The sequence below is a fragment of the Oreochromis niloticus genome, linkage group LG2, assembly GCF_001858045.2.
Source record: "Oreochromis niloticus isolate F11D_XX linkage group LG2, O_niloticus_UMD_NMBU, whole genome shotgun sequence".
NCBI classification, from domain to species: Eukaryota; Metazoa; Chordata; class Actinopteri; order Cichliformes; family Cichlidae; genus Oreochromis; species Oreochromis niloticus.
The window spans coordinates 15,252,061-15,267,512 of NC_031966.2; positions in this window are offsets into that span (position 1 = coordinate 15,252,061).

A 15,452-nucleotide genomic window follows, 5' to 3' on the forward strand; every position below is an offset into this window, starting at 1 on the left:
GTGCATTTAAATCTGCTGTTTACATCTTACAGAGTTCAAAGTTACTGAGAAGTAGTTCATGAGTGCTGACATGAGAAGTGAGCTAACAGTTAGTGTTTGTGCTCCTCTTTTCTCTCCGTGGCCTCAGAACTGCTCACTCTGTTTGTACATCAGTTATTGTCAAATGATAACGCTGTTAAACGACTTTAGAGAGTGATATTAGGCCCCTTAAGTCAAACTGAGTGATTTATGGCCCCAATAAATTATTCATGAGCTCAGGAAGTAATAAAGGAAGTAATAAAAATATGATATTCATAAATATTATGATATTAATAATATTATGATATTCATAAAATTATGATATTCATCAAATTATGCTAGTTCATAGCTCATTAATTTTTTCCAAAAAATAAATTATTTGACTAAAATAAAGTTTTTATATCAAATAGCATTCTTTATTTTTAAACCATTAAAAAGTTTTTACTTTTTATGCTTAAAATACGCCATCTGGTGGTGGGTCAGTGCGTGTGTGCGCGCGTGCGCGCCCCCGAGCCCATGTGTCTGTGGGCGCCAGTGTGCGCGCCTGTGTCTGGTCCGCTCTTGTGTGTGTGTGAGAAAATGTGTTAAACCATAGTAAAAGTGCTTAGTTAAACTTGTGCTTTTGTAACGTTCAGTATGGCGAGACATACAGGTTGCATGCCTCGGGGGAAGACTTTATTTCAATTTATTTGCATTTGTTTAATCCGAACAAGGAGATTTAGAATCAAACTCAGACTCGCAAAAGAACTCTCGCGATCCCCCCGCGGCACCCAGCAAAAAACTCCTGAAAAACCCTCCGTCCTTTCTCCAAAAACGCACAACAAAAAAACCCTAGAATAACTCGATAAAACTCTCGCGGTTCCCACCCCAACCCTAAGGCAGGAAACCTCCTGAAAAAACCCTCCGTATTTTAGCCAAATACGCGCAGCAAAAAACAAAAGACGCACAACAAAAAAAACCCCTAGAATAACTTAGGGAACTGTCGTGGTCCTGAGCCTGTTGACTCATTGTTTTGTGTTTCTTTATGCTTTTGTTATTCTGATTAGGTATTTCATTATTATTCGCCATTTTGTTAGGTTTCTGTTCTGTGCCTGTCCTGGTCCCTCCTTCCATGTCCCCCCCCCCGTCTGTCCATGATGTCATTGTGCTTGCTTATAAGTCTGTGTCTGTGTCTCTGTCTGTCGTGTGCTTCCTGTTTTATTTTGTAGGTCTGTGTCCTATGTCAGTGCATTCAGCTTTGTGCTCTCCCTGTCTCGTCAGTGTAATCGGCGTCAGCCGTGTCTCCCAGCTGTTTCCTCTTCGCTCCGTTCACCTCTTGTATTTAGTGTCTGTGTCTTCCCCTACTCGGTGTCGCGTCGTTAACGTCTGTTCATCCTCGCTTCCTCTGTGTGTTCTGTTTGCCAGCCTGCCAACCTGTCTAGTTATTCTGTTCTCCCAGTTTAGTTAGTGTTTTTTGTGTTCTGCTTCATCCCAGCAATAAAGCTGTGTATTTTGAGTTTCTTCCGCCTCCGTGAGTCCTGCATTTTGGGTCCTCTCTTCGTGCCTGCCTACACACAGCCATGACAGGAACCCTCTTTTTCCCAAAACCTTATAATCGAAAACAGGGGAAAAGTCCTGAAAAAACCCTTAGTCTTTTTTCTTCAAACCATCCCTCTTACTAGCTCCGTCTAAAATTCAGCGCAAAGTCTAAGTTCTCCCTTCGCGCTTACTCGCCCCGGCCCGCAGCCGCAGCCAGCGCACAATTTTTCCTTGTTGCTGCTTACCTCGCTTGAAAATTTGCGCCGGAGACCAACTCCACCTCCGAGGCGTGTCTAACTTCGCCCTGCTGCCAATCACATAACAAAGGGGCGGCTCCCCTCGCACCCCGGTCAGCCAATCGGAGCCATGTCCAATTTTTATGATCTCCCGCTGAGGTTAAGACTGGCACAGCGCTCCCAGAAGACGCCTGACTTCAGCCACATCAACAACTGGCGTCGCTCAGACTGCTTGTACTTTTAGCTCCGAGTGTTAACGTAGAGCTTATATATATATATATATATATATATATATATATATATATATATATTTTAAAGTGTATTCCAAGTGTTACAAATCCTATTTTGCATGGTTTTTGAAGATGAAAGGTTTGACAGAATGGTTAAAAGGAAAGTGCAAAAATGTAGTTAGACAGGAAGACTAACACTTACCGATTGATATGCACATAAGGAAAGAGGCGCCAGTTGTTGTTGAAGCGATCCGGAGACAGGGGCCTTATGCTTTAGTACACTATAATCTAACAGCAATCATGGCCTCATCAGGTACCTCATTTCTTACTCTTGTTCATATTATGCCTATATTTTTACTGTTTTGCCTGTTTTTAATACTCGCTGTTATTTCTTTTTTTAAGACTCTGAAATAAGTGTGCTCAGCTCTGCTCTCAGTGATTCTCTTGATCAAATTGGTAGGTTTGTTTCATTCTTGTTCTCCGTCTTAACAGCTAATTGTACAAGAAAAATAACATTAACCCTCTTTTCATTTTATCAAACATCTCGAATTTGGATAACTATCTCTTTCCGAGGACTCCGAGTTCTCACTTCCAGCCACAGCTCCAAACCCACCGGTGCTTCTTTTCTCCTGTGACCCTCGGGTAAAAATTTTCGCCTGTCCGCCCGGGAGAGGCAAGATTTGCTCTCCGCGGTCGGTCCTCGTGCTCCTGCCCATCGGAGCACCATCCCGAGCAGCGCTTCTTCTCCTCCATCAAGCAGACGAAATTCGCAGCGCCTGCTTTTGCGAGCCAAACACGGTCAGTCTCTCTCTATGTTTTATAAAAACTATCCTTTTGTATTTAACATAACTAACTGTTTGTTTCTACCCTCAAATTGTTAGGTATACTCAAGCATCTCAGGAGGAACAGGGCGACCGGCAGGACCACAAGGATAAGGACCACAAGGACAAGGCGCAGACGGCATCAGCTCGCTTCTACCGCTCTTCGAGCAGTATGTTTAGTAGCTGAATTAATTCCGCTCATTATATTTAAAAAAAGCTTTTTCTTCTTTGTTTTTCAAACAACTGTGTTTTTTACATATTCTTGTCACTCAATAAAAAATGGATAACCAGGAACATGATATTACAGACCCATTTCTTGCTTTAGAAATAGCGTTAGCTAGGTTAAATCAAAATACTGTTCATTCACAGAATACACCTCCACAAAGCCGTGAGCAACCTGAGGTGGTCAACAACAATAATAATGACCCTTTAGAAATGCTTAATTTAGCTCTAGCCCGATTAGCGTCTAGTGAAAGTGTCTTGCAAAATAGCTCTCAAAGTTTAGGAGTGGAGGATGGTGAGATCCAAACAGAGTCTCATTCTCAACTGAGTCTGACACAAAACATTTCCTCATCCAATCCATTTATAGCGCTTAATCAGGCTTTAGCAGCCTTGGCACAAATACAGGATGAGGTTCAAATACCGCTAGAGTTATTGAGTCAAATAAACAGGTTAAATGAAAATCGTTTCAATGATTCTCATAGCCAACAATCGCTAGTCTTTTCCCCAAATAATGTTCAATCATCTACTAATGAGCCAGTCAACCACAGCCCACCCCTACAGTTGTTAAGCCGTTTCAATAAGTCTAATAAACAATCGCTCAGCTTTTCCCCAAACATTGTCTCTGCTAACGAGCCACTTAACCCAGCAAACAATGATCGCGATCATTCCTTTCAACAAGGGGGTAATCCAGACCAGAGTTGCGCCAGCAATTCACCACAACCGTCTATAGTTGTTAGAAATAAATTTAATAATGTTCAAATTAGGCAGATTTTGAATTTCCCGCCTCCAAACGATATACCCGATTATGCACATTATTATCAAGGCGTAATGGGGAGTGTCCGTGAAATATCAAACAGAGTGTTCTCCCATGCACGTCCAGGCGATGTTGTACAGTTAGAGCTGATAGGGCATCAGTTACAGAATAATGTTTCAGTCATTTTACGGGACAATTCCGATTTGAGTGAATTTGAAAATTTATTCTTGAGAGCGGTGCAGTCAAACTGGTCGCTCGTGTGTGATGCCTCGCTTGAGCTCGTAGCTCAGATCGTTAGACCCCCAGCCGGTAGTGGAAAGAGATTGCTTAGTCAGATACTCAACAACGAAATTGTGAAAAAGAAAAGGCGTTTTTTATACGTGGTCCATAACCTAGGGAATAAGTTATGTTTTGCCATATGTCTTGCCCACCTTCTGCACCCCGATTTTAATGACCAGCAAGCAGAAGTCTTAGCTAGAGAAATTCAACAAAAAGCTGGTCTAAATGATCAAACCCCTGTCAGCTTTAATCAAATAATTACATTTGAAGTCAAAGGAGTTTGCAAAGAAAAGCGTCTGGACTTCTTTAAGTTGCTTGAAGACATTTCACCTCTCATCCGAGAAGCTTCTTCAGTTCTAAGGTCAAATGGCCGAGAGTCCCAGATTTAAACCCAGTGGGAGTATCCCCCCCAAAAGAGGGACAAAGGACCCCCTGGTGATCCTCTAATCACATGAGCCAAGGTGTGAAAGTGGGTGTGGGACCTAATCAGCCAGGGTTTCGGGTGTGCTCATTGTGAAACCTGGCCCCACCTTGTCATGTGAATTCCTGAGGTCAGATGGCCCAGGATGTGAGTGGGCGTTAAGGCGTCTGGGGAGGGAACTCAAAACTGGATTATAGATGGCAGACAGTTGGTGTCGTAAACCACCGCCTCTGTTCAAAGATGGTCGCTGACAGTGGACATAGATGGCTTCTTTCACTCCTCTTTCAAACCATCTGTCCTCTCTGTCCAAAATGTGAGCATTGGCATCCTCGGAAGAGTGACCTTTGTCCTTAAGATGCAGATGAACTGCTGAGTCTTGTCCTGTGGAGGTGGCTCTTCTATGTTGTGCCATGCGCTTGTGAAGTGGCTGTTTGGTCTCTCCGATGTAGAGGTCTGGGCATTCCTCGCTGCACTGTACAGCATACACCACGTTGTTAAGTCTGTGTTTTGGAGTTTTGTCTTTCGGGTGAACCAGTTTGTGTCTGAGTGTGTTGCTGGGTCTGAAGTACACTGGGATGTCGTGCTTAGAGAAAACCCTCCTGAGTTTCTCTGATACACCGGCTACATAGGGGATGACAACATTGTTGCGTCTGTCTTTCTTATCCTCCATCGCTGGTGTCTGATCTTCTTTTCTGTGCCTCTTTGCTGACTTTATGAACGCCCGGTTAGGATAACCGCATGTTTTGAGTGCTTCCTTTACGTGTGTGTGTTCCTTCTTTTTTCCCTCAGGCTTAGAGGGAACATGTTCTGCCCGGTGGTGTAGGGTCCTAATTACTCCAAGTTTGTGTTCCAGAGGGTGATGGGAGTCAAAGAGGAGGTACTGGTCCGTGTGTGTGGGCTTCCGGTAAACTTCGATGTTGAGGTTGCCATTCTCCTCAATGTGCACAGCGCAGTCCAGGAAAGGCAGACAGTTGTCCTTTGTGTCTTCCCTGGTGAACTTGATGTTTTTATCCACAGCGTTAATGTGCGCAGTGAAGGATTCCACTTCTTGTGTCTTGATTTTGACCCAGGTGTCGTCTACATATCTGTACCAGTGGCTGGGTACTCTCCCTTTAAAAGAGCCAAGAGCCTTTCTTTCCACTTCCTCCATGTAAAGGTTGGCTACAATAGGTGACACGGGGGAGCCCATGGCACAGCCATGTTTTTGTCTGTAGAAGCCTTCGTTGTATTTGAAGTATGTTGTGGTAAGGCAGAGGTCTAACAGTGTGCAGATCTGATCTGGTGTGAAGTTGGTCCTGTCTTCCAAGGAGCTGTCTTCTTGTAGTCGTTTTCTGACAGTCTCCACTGCTTCCGTGGTGGGTATGCAAGTGAAGAGGGAGACTACATCAAAGGACACCATGGTTTCATCTGGATCCAGGGTAAGTTTCTGGACCTTGTCGGTGAAGTCGGTGGAGTTCTTGATGTGGTGTGGGGTGTTCCCCACGAGAGGTGCCAGGATGGTAGCAAGGTGTTTCGCAATGTTATAAGTGACTGAGTTTATCAGAATCAGAAAGGGTTTTAATGCCAAATGTTGAGCAGGTTTACAACATTAGGAAATTGCTGCGGTACTTAGTGCAAACATACTGTTATACAACTCTTAAATAGACATAAAAATAAGAATTAAAAGTGCTAAGAGGATAGATATGTACATGAGTGCAGGTGGTGATCAGTGCCAAACATGGAATGATGCAGTGAACACAGTGTAGGGTCATGTGTTAGTGGTGGGAACAGTCATATGGTTATTGTTCATGAGTCCAACAGCAGAGGGGAAGAAACTGTTCTTGTGGCGAGAGGTTCTGGTGCGAATGGACCGGAGCCTCCTGCCTGAGGGGAGCAGGTCAAAGAGACTGTGTCCAGGGTGAGAAGGGTCAGCTCTGATCTGAGCTGCACGCCCCAGTGTCCTGGAGGTGTGATTGGAGAGGGTAGAAGGATTTCCAGTTCCTGCAGAGTCTGGCTGATCTTGATCTGGAGAGCATCTATAGTGAAATGGACCTGTCTTATCCTTTCACTTAAAAGGTGATTTTGTGCTCTCTGTAGAATCAAGTCTGCTCTGTGTCCCCTGACAGTGGATCCAAGGCGCAAGCTCTTAGGAACAACTCTGCTTTGTCTGCATCTTAGGTTGAAACAAAGGTGGTTCCTATAATCCGCCAGTTTCCTTGATTCCCTTTCATACTCCCGCACCAGTTGAAGGGTGTTTATGACATCAACTGTCTGCCATCTATAATCCAGTTTTGAGTTCCCTCCCCAGACGCCTTAATGCCCACTCACATCCTGGGCCATTTGACCTCAGGAATTCACATGACAAGGTGGGGCCAGGTTTCACAATGAGCACACCCGAAACAATGGCTGATTAGGTCCCACACCAGCTTTCACACCTTGGCTCATGTGATTAGAGGATCACCAGGGGGTCCTTTGTCCCTCTTTGGGGGGATACTCCCACTGGGTTTAAATCTGGGACTCTCGGCCATTTGACCTTAGAACTGAAGAAGCTTCTCGGATGAGAGGTGAAACGTCTTCAAGCAACTTAAAGAAGTCCAGACGCTTTTCTTTGCAAACTCCTTTGACTACGATGACCTGGATGACTGAGAACCTTCACAGACAAATTACATTTGAAAGGTTACTCGGATGTAAAATTATAGTATTTTACCGTAACGAGCATGATCGCAGCCTATGTAAATTTCAAACTAGTACAGCAACTAGTAACAGCAACAACCAAAGTGAGCTGTCAGTGTGAGACAAGCTGAGACCAAGTGAGGAAGAGGGCTGGACCCAAAAGCAACCTACTACGAGAGACTGGGGAAGACGTCGTCATGGCAGACCAGGAGAGGAAAAGCCTGGTATGGGACATCAGGAAAAGCCTACTGTTGCTGTCATCCAACGAACTTTTCCAGATTGCTTCTACAGTCGGCCCTGTTCCAGGCAAAGATGCTGCAGAGCTTTCCAGCGGAGACGCCGAGGGATGATTCGAGTACATCCACGCCTTTATGTACAGTAAGAACTTGCTAGATGCTGAGGATAGGGGCATGGGAGAACTACTAGCCCTAAAAGATGTTGTCGATGAGGTTGTTCAGTCTCAAACTAGTGTAATCTTACCTGCTGGGTCAAGTGTAAATACAAAGCCAATGTCCCCACTTATCACTGTCCCACCTACTGGGTCAGCCCAACCAGCTAACACTGATGTGCTATTTTCTGATGTAACAAATGTAACCACTCCTGTAACAGCAAACGCCAAGCTAATCACTGAGACAACTAATGAACTCAGCTGTGACGTTTCACCAGAGAATGTCCAAAAGATGCTGTTAGACTATGAGGATTTGAGCCGAAAGCTTGGTAGGCTGATGCACATTCCCACACCACAAGCCACAGCACAACCTACACTCTCAGTCCCACCTCACTCTGAGGCACAGATGGATGTTTCCAGACACAGAGGACCGGAACAAGTAGTGTCATTGAAGGATCTGTCCTACATTCATCGCCGTGAATTCAAAGTTCAAGGAGGCCAAATTGGAGATCACTCATCTGATATCAGCTTTAACAGTGTTTGCAGACAGATAGAGGAGGGGATAAAGGACAATTTCACTGAGTCTGAGATCGTGAGAGGTGTGCTAAGGATAATAAAGCCAGGGGATTTCAAGGACATGCTGGTCAATAAAGAAGACATGACTGTGGCTGAGCTCAAGGGATTCCTCCAGTCGCACTTAGGTGAGAGGAATAGCACAGAACTATTTCAAGAACTAATGTGTGCCAAACAAAATGAGCATGAAACCCCTCAGCAGTTCCTCTACCGTGTTATTGGACTGAAGCAAAGAATATTGTTTGGGTCAAAACAGCCAGGGACTGATATCAGGTATAGCCCAGACACAGTACAAGATGTCTTCCTACACACAGTGTATCAGGGAATAGGACACAAGTACAATGATATTCGCAGGGAGCTGAAACCTTTACTTTCAGACAACACAGTTACAGATGAGACAATCCTAAATCATGTCATGAGGGTAACAAGTGATGAGAGTGAACGACAAAGGCGTTTGGGGTCAACACAACGTTCAAAACAAGCTGCTGCACATAGTCTACAGGTTGAGGGAGAACAGGTTAAGCAGGCAAATACAAAGAAAGAGATGACAGAGCATAGAGCCAAATCAGATGAAGTACAGAAGCTCGCAGAGAAAATAGATGTGCTCACCAAATTAGTAGACACGCTAGCAGAGAAAGTGGAGAGAAGCCAGTCATACAGCTGTCGACCCCCCAAGCCACAAGCAACCAGAAGAGGAAGCCGTTATGGTTGTCCAAAGTGTGTGCAGGAGGAGTTACAAGATTGTAAACACTGCTTCTCTTGTGGCGAACAGGGACACAGAGCTGTGGGTTGCCAAAAAAACGGACAAACAGTAACCGGAGATCTTCCCAAGTCCCAATTCACAGACAGAGGAGCTGAAACAGACACCACCCACAATGTGACGGGGAACAGTAGGTTCAAAACAACTATTGAAACAGCTGCTGTTAACAAAAAGCATAGCCGTGAGAGAACTGCTGCTGACCCCCTAAAAGACATGACGCCTACCAATGAACCTGTTGCCAAATTAATAGGTAGGAAAGCTTTGACTAAGTGTATTCTCAATGGCCTCGCAGTCAATGCTGTCTTGGACACTGGGGCCCAAGTCAGCATAATAGACCGCCATTGGAAAGACAAGTACTTACCGGATCTTGACATTCGTCCTCTGACTGAGCTAATTGAGCTCATGGAGGATAAAAAGACACTGGAAGTGTATGCAGTCAATGGAGGACTAATCCCCTTTGACGGCTGGGTGATCATAACCCTGAACTTACCAGGAAATGAGGACCCAGATTTATCAGTCAGTGTACCCTTCCTGGTGAGCTCGTTGCCCTTAGAAATGCCACTTTTGGGATTCAATGTGGTTGAAGTAGTGATTCAGGGAAAACCAGATAGGCTAGCTTCCACTTTAAGTCGCCTCCTAGGTGAGGCAATGTCCATCCCTGATGACACAGCAAAGACCATTGTCCATTTTGTGCAGACAAAAAAACCTGTTTCTGCTCAGGGGCGCCTGAGAACAGGTCCGAAAGACAAAGTCATCCCAGCTGGTAGCGTAACCTGGGTAAAATGTAGAGTACCACCACAGTTTGACCCTGGTGACCCTCTAGTGCTGTTCGAACCTGAGGAAAATTGCCCACAGTTACAACTAGGGATGGGTATCGTTTAGGTTTTATCCGATACCGGTGCCAAACCGGTACTTTTGAAACGGTGCCGGTGCTTAAACGGTGCTCAAACCGGTGCTTAAAGAATGGAGAACACAAAATTGGTCCAAAAACCTCTCATGTTTAGCTGGTTTTTTTGTAAAAAGATAACAATGTTAGCCTTTTCTGCAGCTATAGGGCATATATGGTCTCACTCTTGGCTGGAAGCAGTGCTTAAACAATGGAAAAAACACAAACTTTGTCCAAAAACCTCTCATGTTTAACTGTTTTCCACTTTTTCTTTGGTCATTTTAGCCTTTTTGGCCAGGGTGAAGGGAGTATCTGCCATCAAACAAGAAGACAGCCGCATGTAACTACGACGGTGTTTGCTAGTTCACCTTACATGCATTAATGTAATAATGTGGTTAGCGTACTCAACGTTAATTACACACGAACAACATGAAGCTACTCACGCAGAGAAGAACGGCTGCTGCTGCCATCATCATCCGTCATCATTTCTGCTATGCTAACAGGGCTAGGGGCCAGGACTTTACTCTTCGGGTTTTTGGGAGATGTTAACTCCGGGTCCGATAACAGGCACCACACCCGCAGTAGATGTGCTCGGTGTGAGGGCTCGCAGCAAGCTATCAAACACGGCGTATTTCTCGGCTTTTAAAAAACCACTATGCATCGCCAGGTGTTTCATCGGATTTGAGGTGTTACCTCCTTTGACAGTATCACAGTATCAGCTTAAAGCACTTGTTGCAGGCTGCTGAGTTTGCATCTTTTGCTGTGAAGTACAGCCAGACTTTTTACCGCTTCGCCATGGACATTTTTAATCTGTAGCTCTGCTCTAAAAGAACGTACGTACCTGGCCCCGCCTACTATCCTCGGAAACGTAAAATGATTGGCTAGAATTGGCTCAGGAAAAAAAAAAAGCACCGAAATAAAGCACCGAAATGTGCGCTGCTTTTCGGTCTGGTTACTACCGTTTATGTCAGAACCGGTGCCATCATGGCACCGGACACCGGTACCCATCCCTAGTTACAACAGCTAGATGTGGGTGAGGGCCTCTTAGAAGTTCAGATGGGCAGAACTCCACATGTGAATTTGCCTTTAGGGAACCAGACAAAACATGACATTATTCTACCTCAAAAAGCTTTGATTGGCAGTATCCAGCCTATCAAAAAAATTGTTGAGACTGACTCACTCCCAAACAGAGACCTAGAGATTCAGAGTCCTACCACTGCACCATCTACTCCAAGTTGTTCCACTCTATTGTGGCATCCACTGGTTGATGTACATCACCTCACAGAGGAGCAGCAGGGAGTTGTAAGGAAAATGCTGTTTGAGGAGTCAGCTGCTTTTGCAAAGGATGCTAATGATATAGGCTGTATTACAAGTCTAGAGCTGTCACTAAATCTTAAAGATGACATCCCTGTGCAAAAAGCCTACAGCTCAGTTCCAAAGCCATTGTTCAATGAAGTAAAGGAGTACATCCAGGACCTTTTAGCAAAGGGCTGGATAATCAAATCAAAATCTCCTTATGCTGTCCCTGTTGTATGTGTCCGCAAAAAGGATGGCACATTACGCCTGTGCATCGACTATCGGTTACCATTCCTGATAGGCACCCACTGCCCCGTATCCAAGATCTGATCGATAAGCTGGGGGGCCATTGCTGGTTCAGTATTCTTGACCAAGGAAAGGCGTACCACCAGGGATTTATGGCAGAGGGCTCAAGGCATCTCACAGCCTTTGTAACTCCCTGGGGGTTATATGAGTGGGTCAGAATACCCTTTGGCCTCTCCAATGCGCCTGCAGCCTTTCAGAGGAGTATGGAGGAGATGCTGGATGCATTTAGGGATGAATGTTGCATTCCCTACCTAGATAACATCCTCTGCTATGCCAAAAGCTTTGAGGAGCATGTTGAGGGCGTCCGCAAAGTTTTGAAAGCACTTCAGCATCACGGTGTGAAGCTAAGGCCTGAAAAGTGTGAATTTTTTCGCAGACAAGTAAGATATTTGGGTCGCCTTGTATCAGCAGAGGGTGTGCAAATTGACCCAAAGGATCTAGAGGCTGTGCAGTCACTCAGGGCCAAAACACCACAGACTGTTGGTGATGTGAGGCGGCTCCTGGGCTTCCTCAGCTATTACCGTAGCTATATTCAGGACTTCTCACGTATCGCAAAGCCTGTGTACGAGCTTCTCCAAGCCAAGTCTGACATGTCGCGAGCACCATCTCACCAGAGGAAACCCAAAGGCAGTCAGCTGTCTTCCAATACTCCTGTGGTGTGGACTGGTGAACACCAGGGGGCACTGGAGCTACTCATTGACATGCTCACCCACCCTCCAGTCCTGGCCTACCCAGACTTCCACTTACCTTTCTTGTTACACACAGATGCCTCAGAGCAAGGCCTTGGCGCTGTACTCTATCAGCAGCAGGATGGTAAGCTAAGGGTTATTGGGTATGGCTCCAGAACGCTGTCTCCAGCCGAGAAAAACTATTGCCTGGACAGTGGGAAATTAGAATTTCTGGCACTTAAATGGGCAGTGTGTGAAAAGTTTAGAGACTACCTCTATTATGCCCCACACTTCACCATCTATACTGACAACAACCCTCTGACTTACATAATGAGCACTGCTAAGCTTAATGCTGTTGGGCATCGCTGGGTTGGGGAGTTGTCAGATTTCCGGTTTGAGATAAAATACAGACCAGGAAAGGTAAATATAGATGCTGACACGTTGTCCCGCATGCCCCTTGACATTGAGAAGTACGTGACAGCATGTACTGAGGGGCTCTCTCATGAAGTTGTGCAAACCACATGGGGTGGGGCCAAAGCAGCCCAGGAACAGGATGTAGCTTGGGTCGCCATCCTGGCTCTTACTACTAACACGAACCAAGACCCTTCAACTTCACTTCCAACCATAATCAGTGAGGAGTTGGTGAAGGCTCAAAGGGAAGACCCAGCAGTGGGAGAAATCATTCGGCTAAAGGAGACAAATGCCGTAATGACAAACGAGATAAGACAAACAGTAGGTAAAGCTGCAAGGAGACTGCTTCATGAATGGAGCAAACTGTGCCTTGACAATGGACTTTTGTATCGACGTACCACTGAAAGACAGCAACTTGTCCTCCCAGCAGTTTACAAGGCCAAGGTATTAAAGTACCTCCATGTCGACATGGGACACATTGGCACCGACCGAGTACTGGCCCTAGCTAGAGAGAGGTTCTACTGGCCATTTATGAAACAGGGAGTTGAAAACTATGTCACAAAGAAATGTCCCTGCATAAAACAAAAAAAAACCTGTTGGACATGTCCGTGCCCCAATGGGTACAATCACTTCAAACTCACCTTTGGATCTTGTATGCATAGATTACCTGCACCTAGAGCCCAGCCGAGGTGGATATGAATATATCCTGGTCGTAGTAGATCATTTTACAAGGTTTGCTCAAGCATACCCAACCAAAAATAAGTCAGGCAAGACAGCAGCTGAGCGCATCTTTGGTGATTTCATCCAGCGTTTTGGATATCCCGGCAGGCTGCATCACGATCAGGGTCGTGAGTTTGAAAACGAGCTCTTTAGGACTTTAAGAGAGAAAGCTGGAATTGGACACTCAAGGACCACACCCTATCACCCCCAATGTAATCCCGCCGAGAGATTTAATCGGACTCTCTTGCAGATGCTTAGGACACTCGGTGACAAAGAAAAGCAATGCTGGAAAGATCACCTTCAGCAAACAGTGCACGCTTACAATTGTACGCGGCATGAGTCAACAGGGTATTCCCCTTACTTTCTGTTGTATGGGCATCACCCCCGTCTCCCAATAGACCTGTTGTTTGGCCTGGTTGGGGAGAAAAAAACTGTGTCTCACAAACATTATGCTGAGAAGTGGGCAGAAAAGATGACTGAAGCGTACAAGATAGCCAGTGAGAATAGTAAACTGTCCAGCGCACGAGGCAAATCCTACTATGACAAAAAACTCAGGGGTGTCGTCTTGCATTCTGGGGACAGGGTCCTCGTTAGAAATCTTGGTGAAAGAGGGGGGCCTGGAAAGCTCAAGTCATATTGGGAAAAGAGTATCTACGTAGTCAAAGCACAGGTAGCCGACAACCCCGTGTATGTAGTCTACCGAGAAGCAGGAGACAAGGATAAGACTAGAGTGCTTCACCGTAACTTGTTACTACTTGTGAATGACTTGCCAGTTGAGACTCCACAGCACATTCCTGGACCTACACCAAAGAGACAAACAAAATCAACCAACCTGCCAGGGGACAGAGGCAGGAGAAGGCAACAGACTGAAACAAGTGACTCAGACTCTGAGGAGAGTAATGGAACATTCTGGTTGAGGCTTCCTGTAAAAGAAAGAGAGCCCATCAAAGGAAAGACTTACCATAGGATACCTACTGCAGAACAGCCCGACCCAGCCTCCGCTGAAGAAAACAGTCATGCAAAGGTCGGCCAGTCAGCCAAGATCAAGTCAGTCTAGGAGACAACTTTCCAGAGGTACTTTCACTACATGACCCAGTCCCATCAGAAAGCGCAGATGATGAACTGTCAATTCCAAATGAGGAAGAACTGTCTGCACGCACCCCTCCACTATGTTCTACTAGCGACATGAGAAGGTCGACTAGGGAGAGGAAACCAAGGCAGATGCTGACATACCAAACACTGGGTGAACCATCGTACCAGCCTCATCCTACAGTTGCAACGCTCTCCTCACCCTATATGCCACCATGAACAGTTCCTTATCATATTCCAACACCCACAGGCTTTACACCTCACCTTCCATATGCTTACACACCTTACATATACACACCTTTGCTATATTGAATAAGTGTATTTGTCAATGTTTTTGAGAAAAATTGAGGTTTGAATGCCAGGAGCCATTCTTATTTTGCCAGGGAGCGTGTGACACACTGTAATGTGTGGTCACATTATGTGATTTAATTTTTGTATATTGTATAAGCTTTTAGGTGTAGTTTTGTCAAGGAAGGGCCTTAATTTTGTGATTTTTGTTGGAGATCCAACATGTGGTGTGATCCCTAGTTACGCCACAAGGGGGCACTTCCGCCCTAGTGAGATGGTTTAGTGTGACGCTACTGCTCGTCTTCAGATCTGGCAGAAGCGAGAGAGGAAACACACTACCTGTCGTCCATCTCATGATTTATCTGTTTTTTTCAGGTTAGTAAGTAATAAGGCCACACATGTGGTCCACATAATTTACATGCCAAATGAGGGTAAAACCCTACCAGCAGTTTGTTTTGCTGAGATCTGTATTCATCTGTTTTGTTCACTGAAATGTGTTACGATCGAGAGTAGGAGCTAGCTTAGCTCGCCGCATCCTGGAGTAGCCGTCGGCTTTGTTGTTTCCTAAACTTAAGGCACCCTCTTGTAACAAAAGTACACCACGGCTCCTGTATATTTGAGTTAATGTGTTCACAGAGACAGTTTGATGTGTTGTCACTGTTATTGTCTAAAGTTAGTGTAATAACCTATAATAATTCTGATCGCTCTGCAATGTTAATGTGGAGATTTCCACTATATAGACACGCCATTAGTACATGGTACAGTACTGGAATGTTTGCTTTATCAAACTATGTGTGGGGAAAAGAGTGTGATTTAAAGCTCTTAGTAACAAACAACAGAGATGACTGTTTAGATTTTTGTTTATACTATTTTAGTTTATTCTGATTTTGGGCTTTGGAAATGTGAGACAGAGATG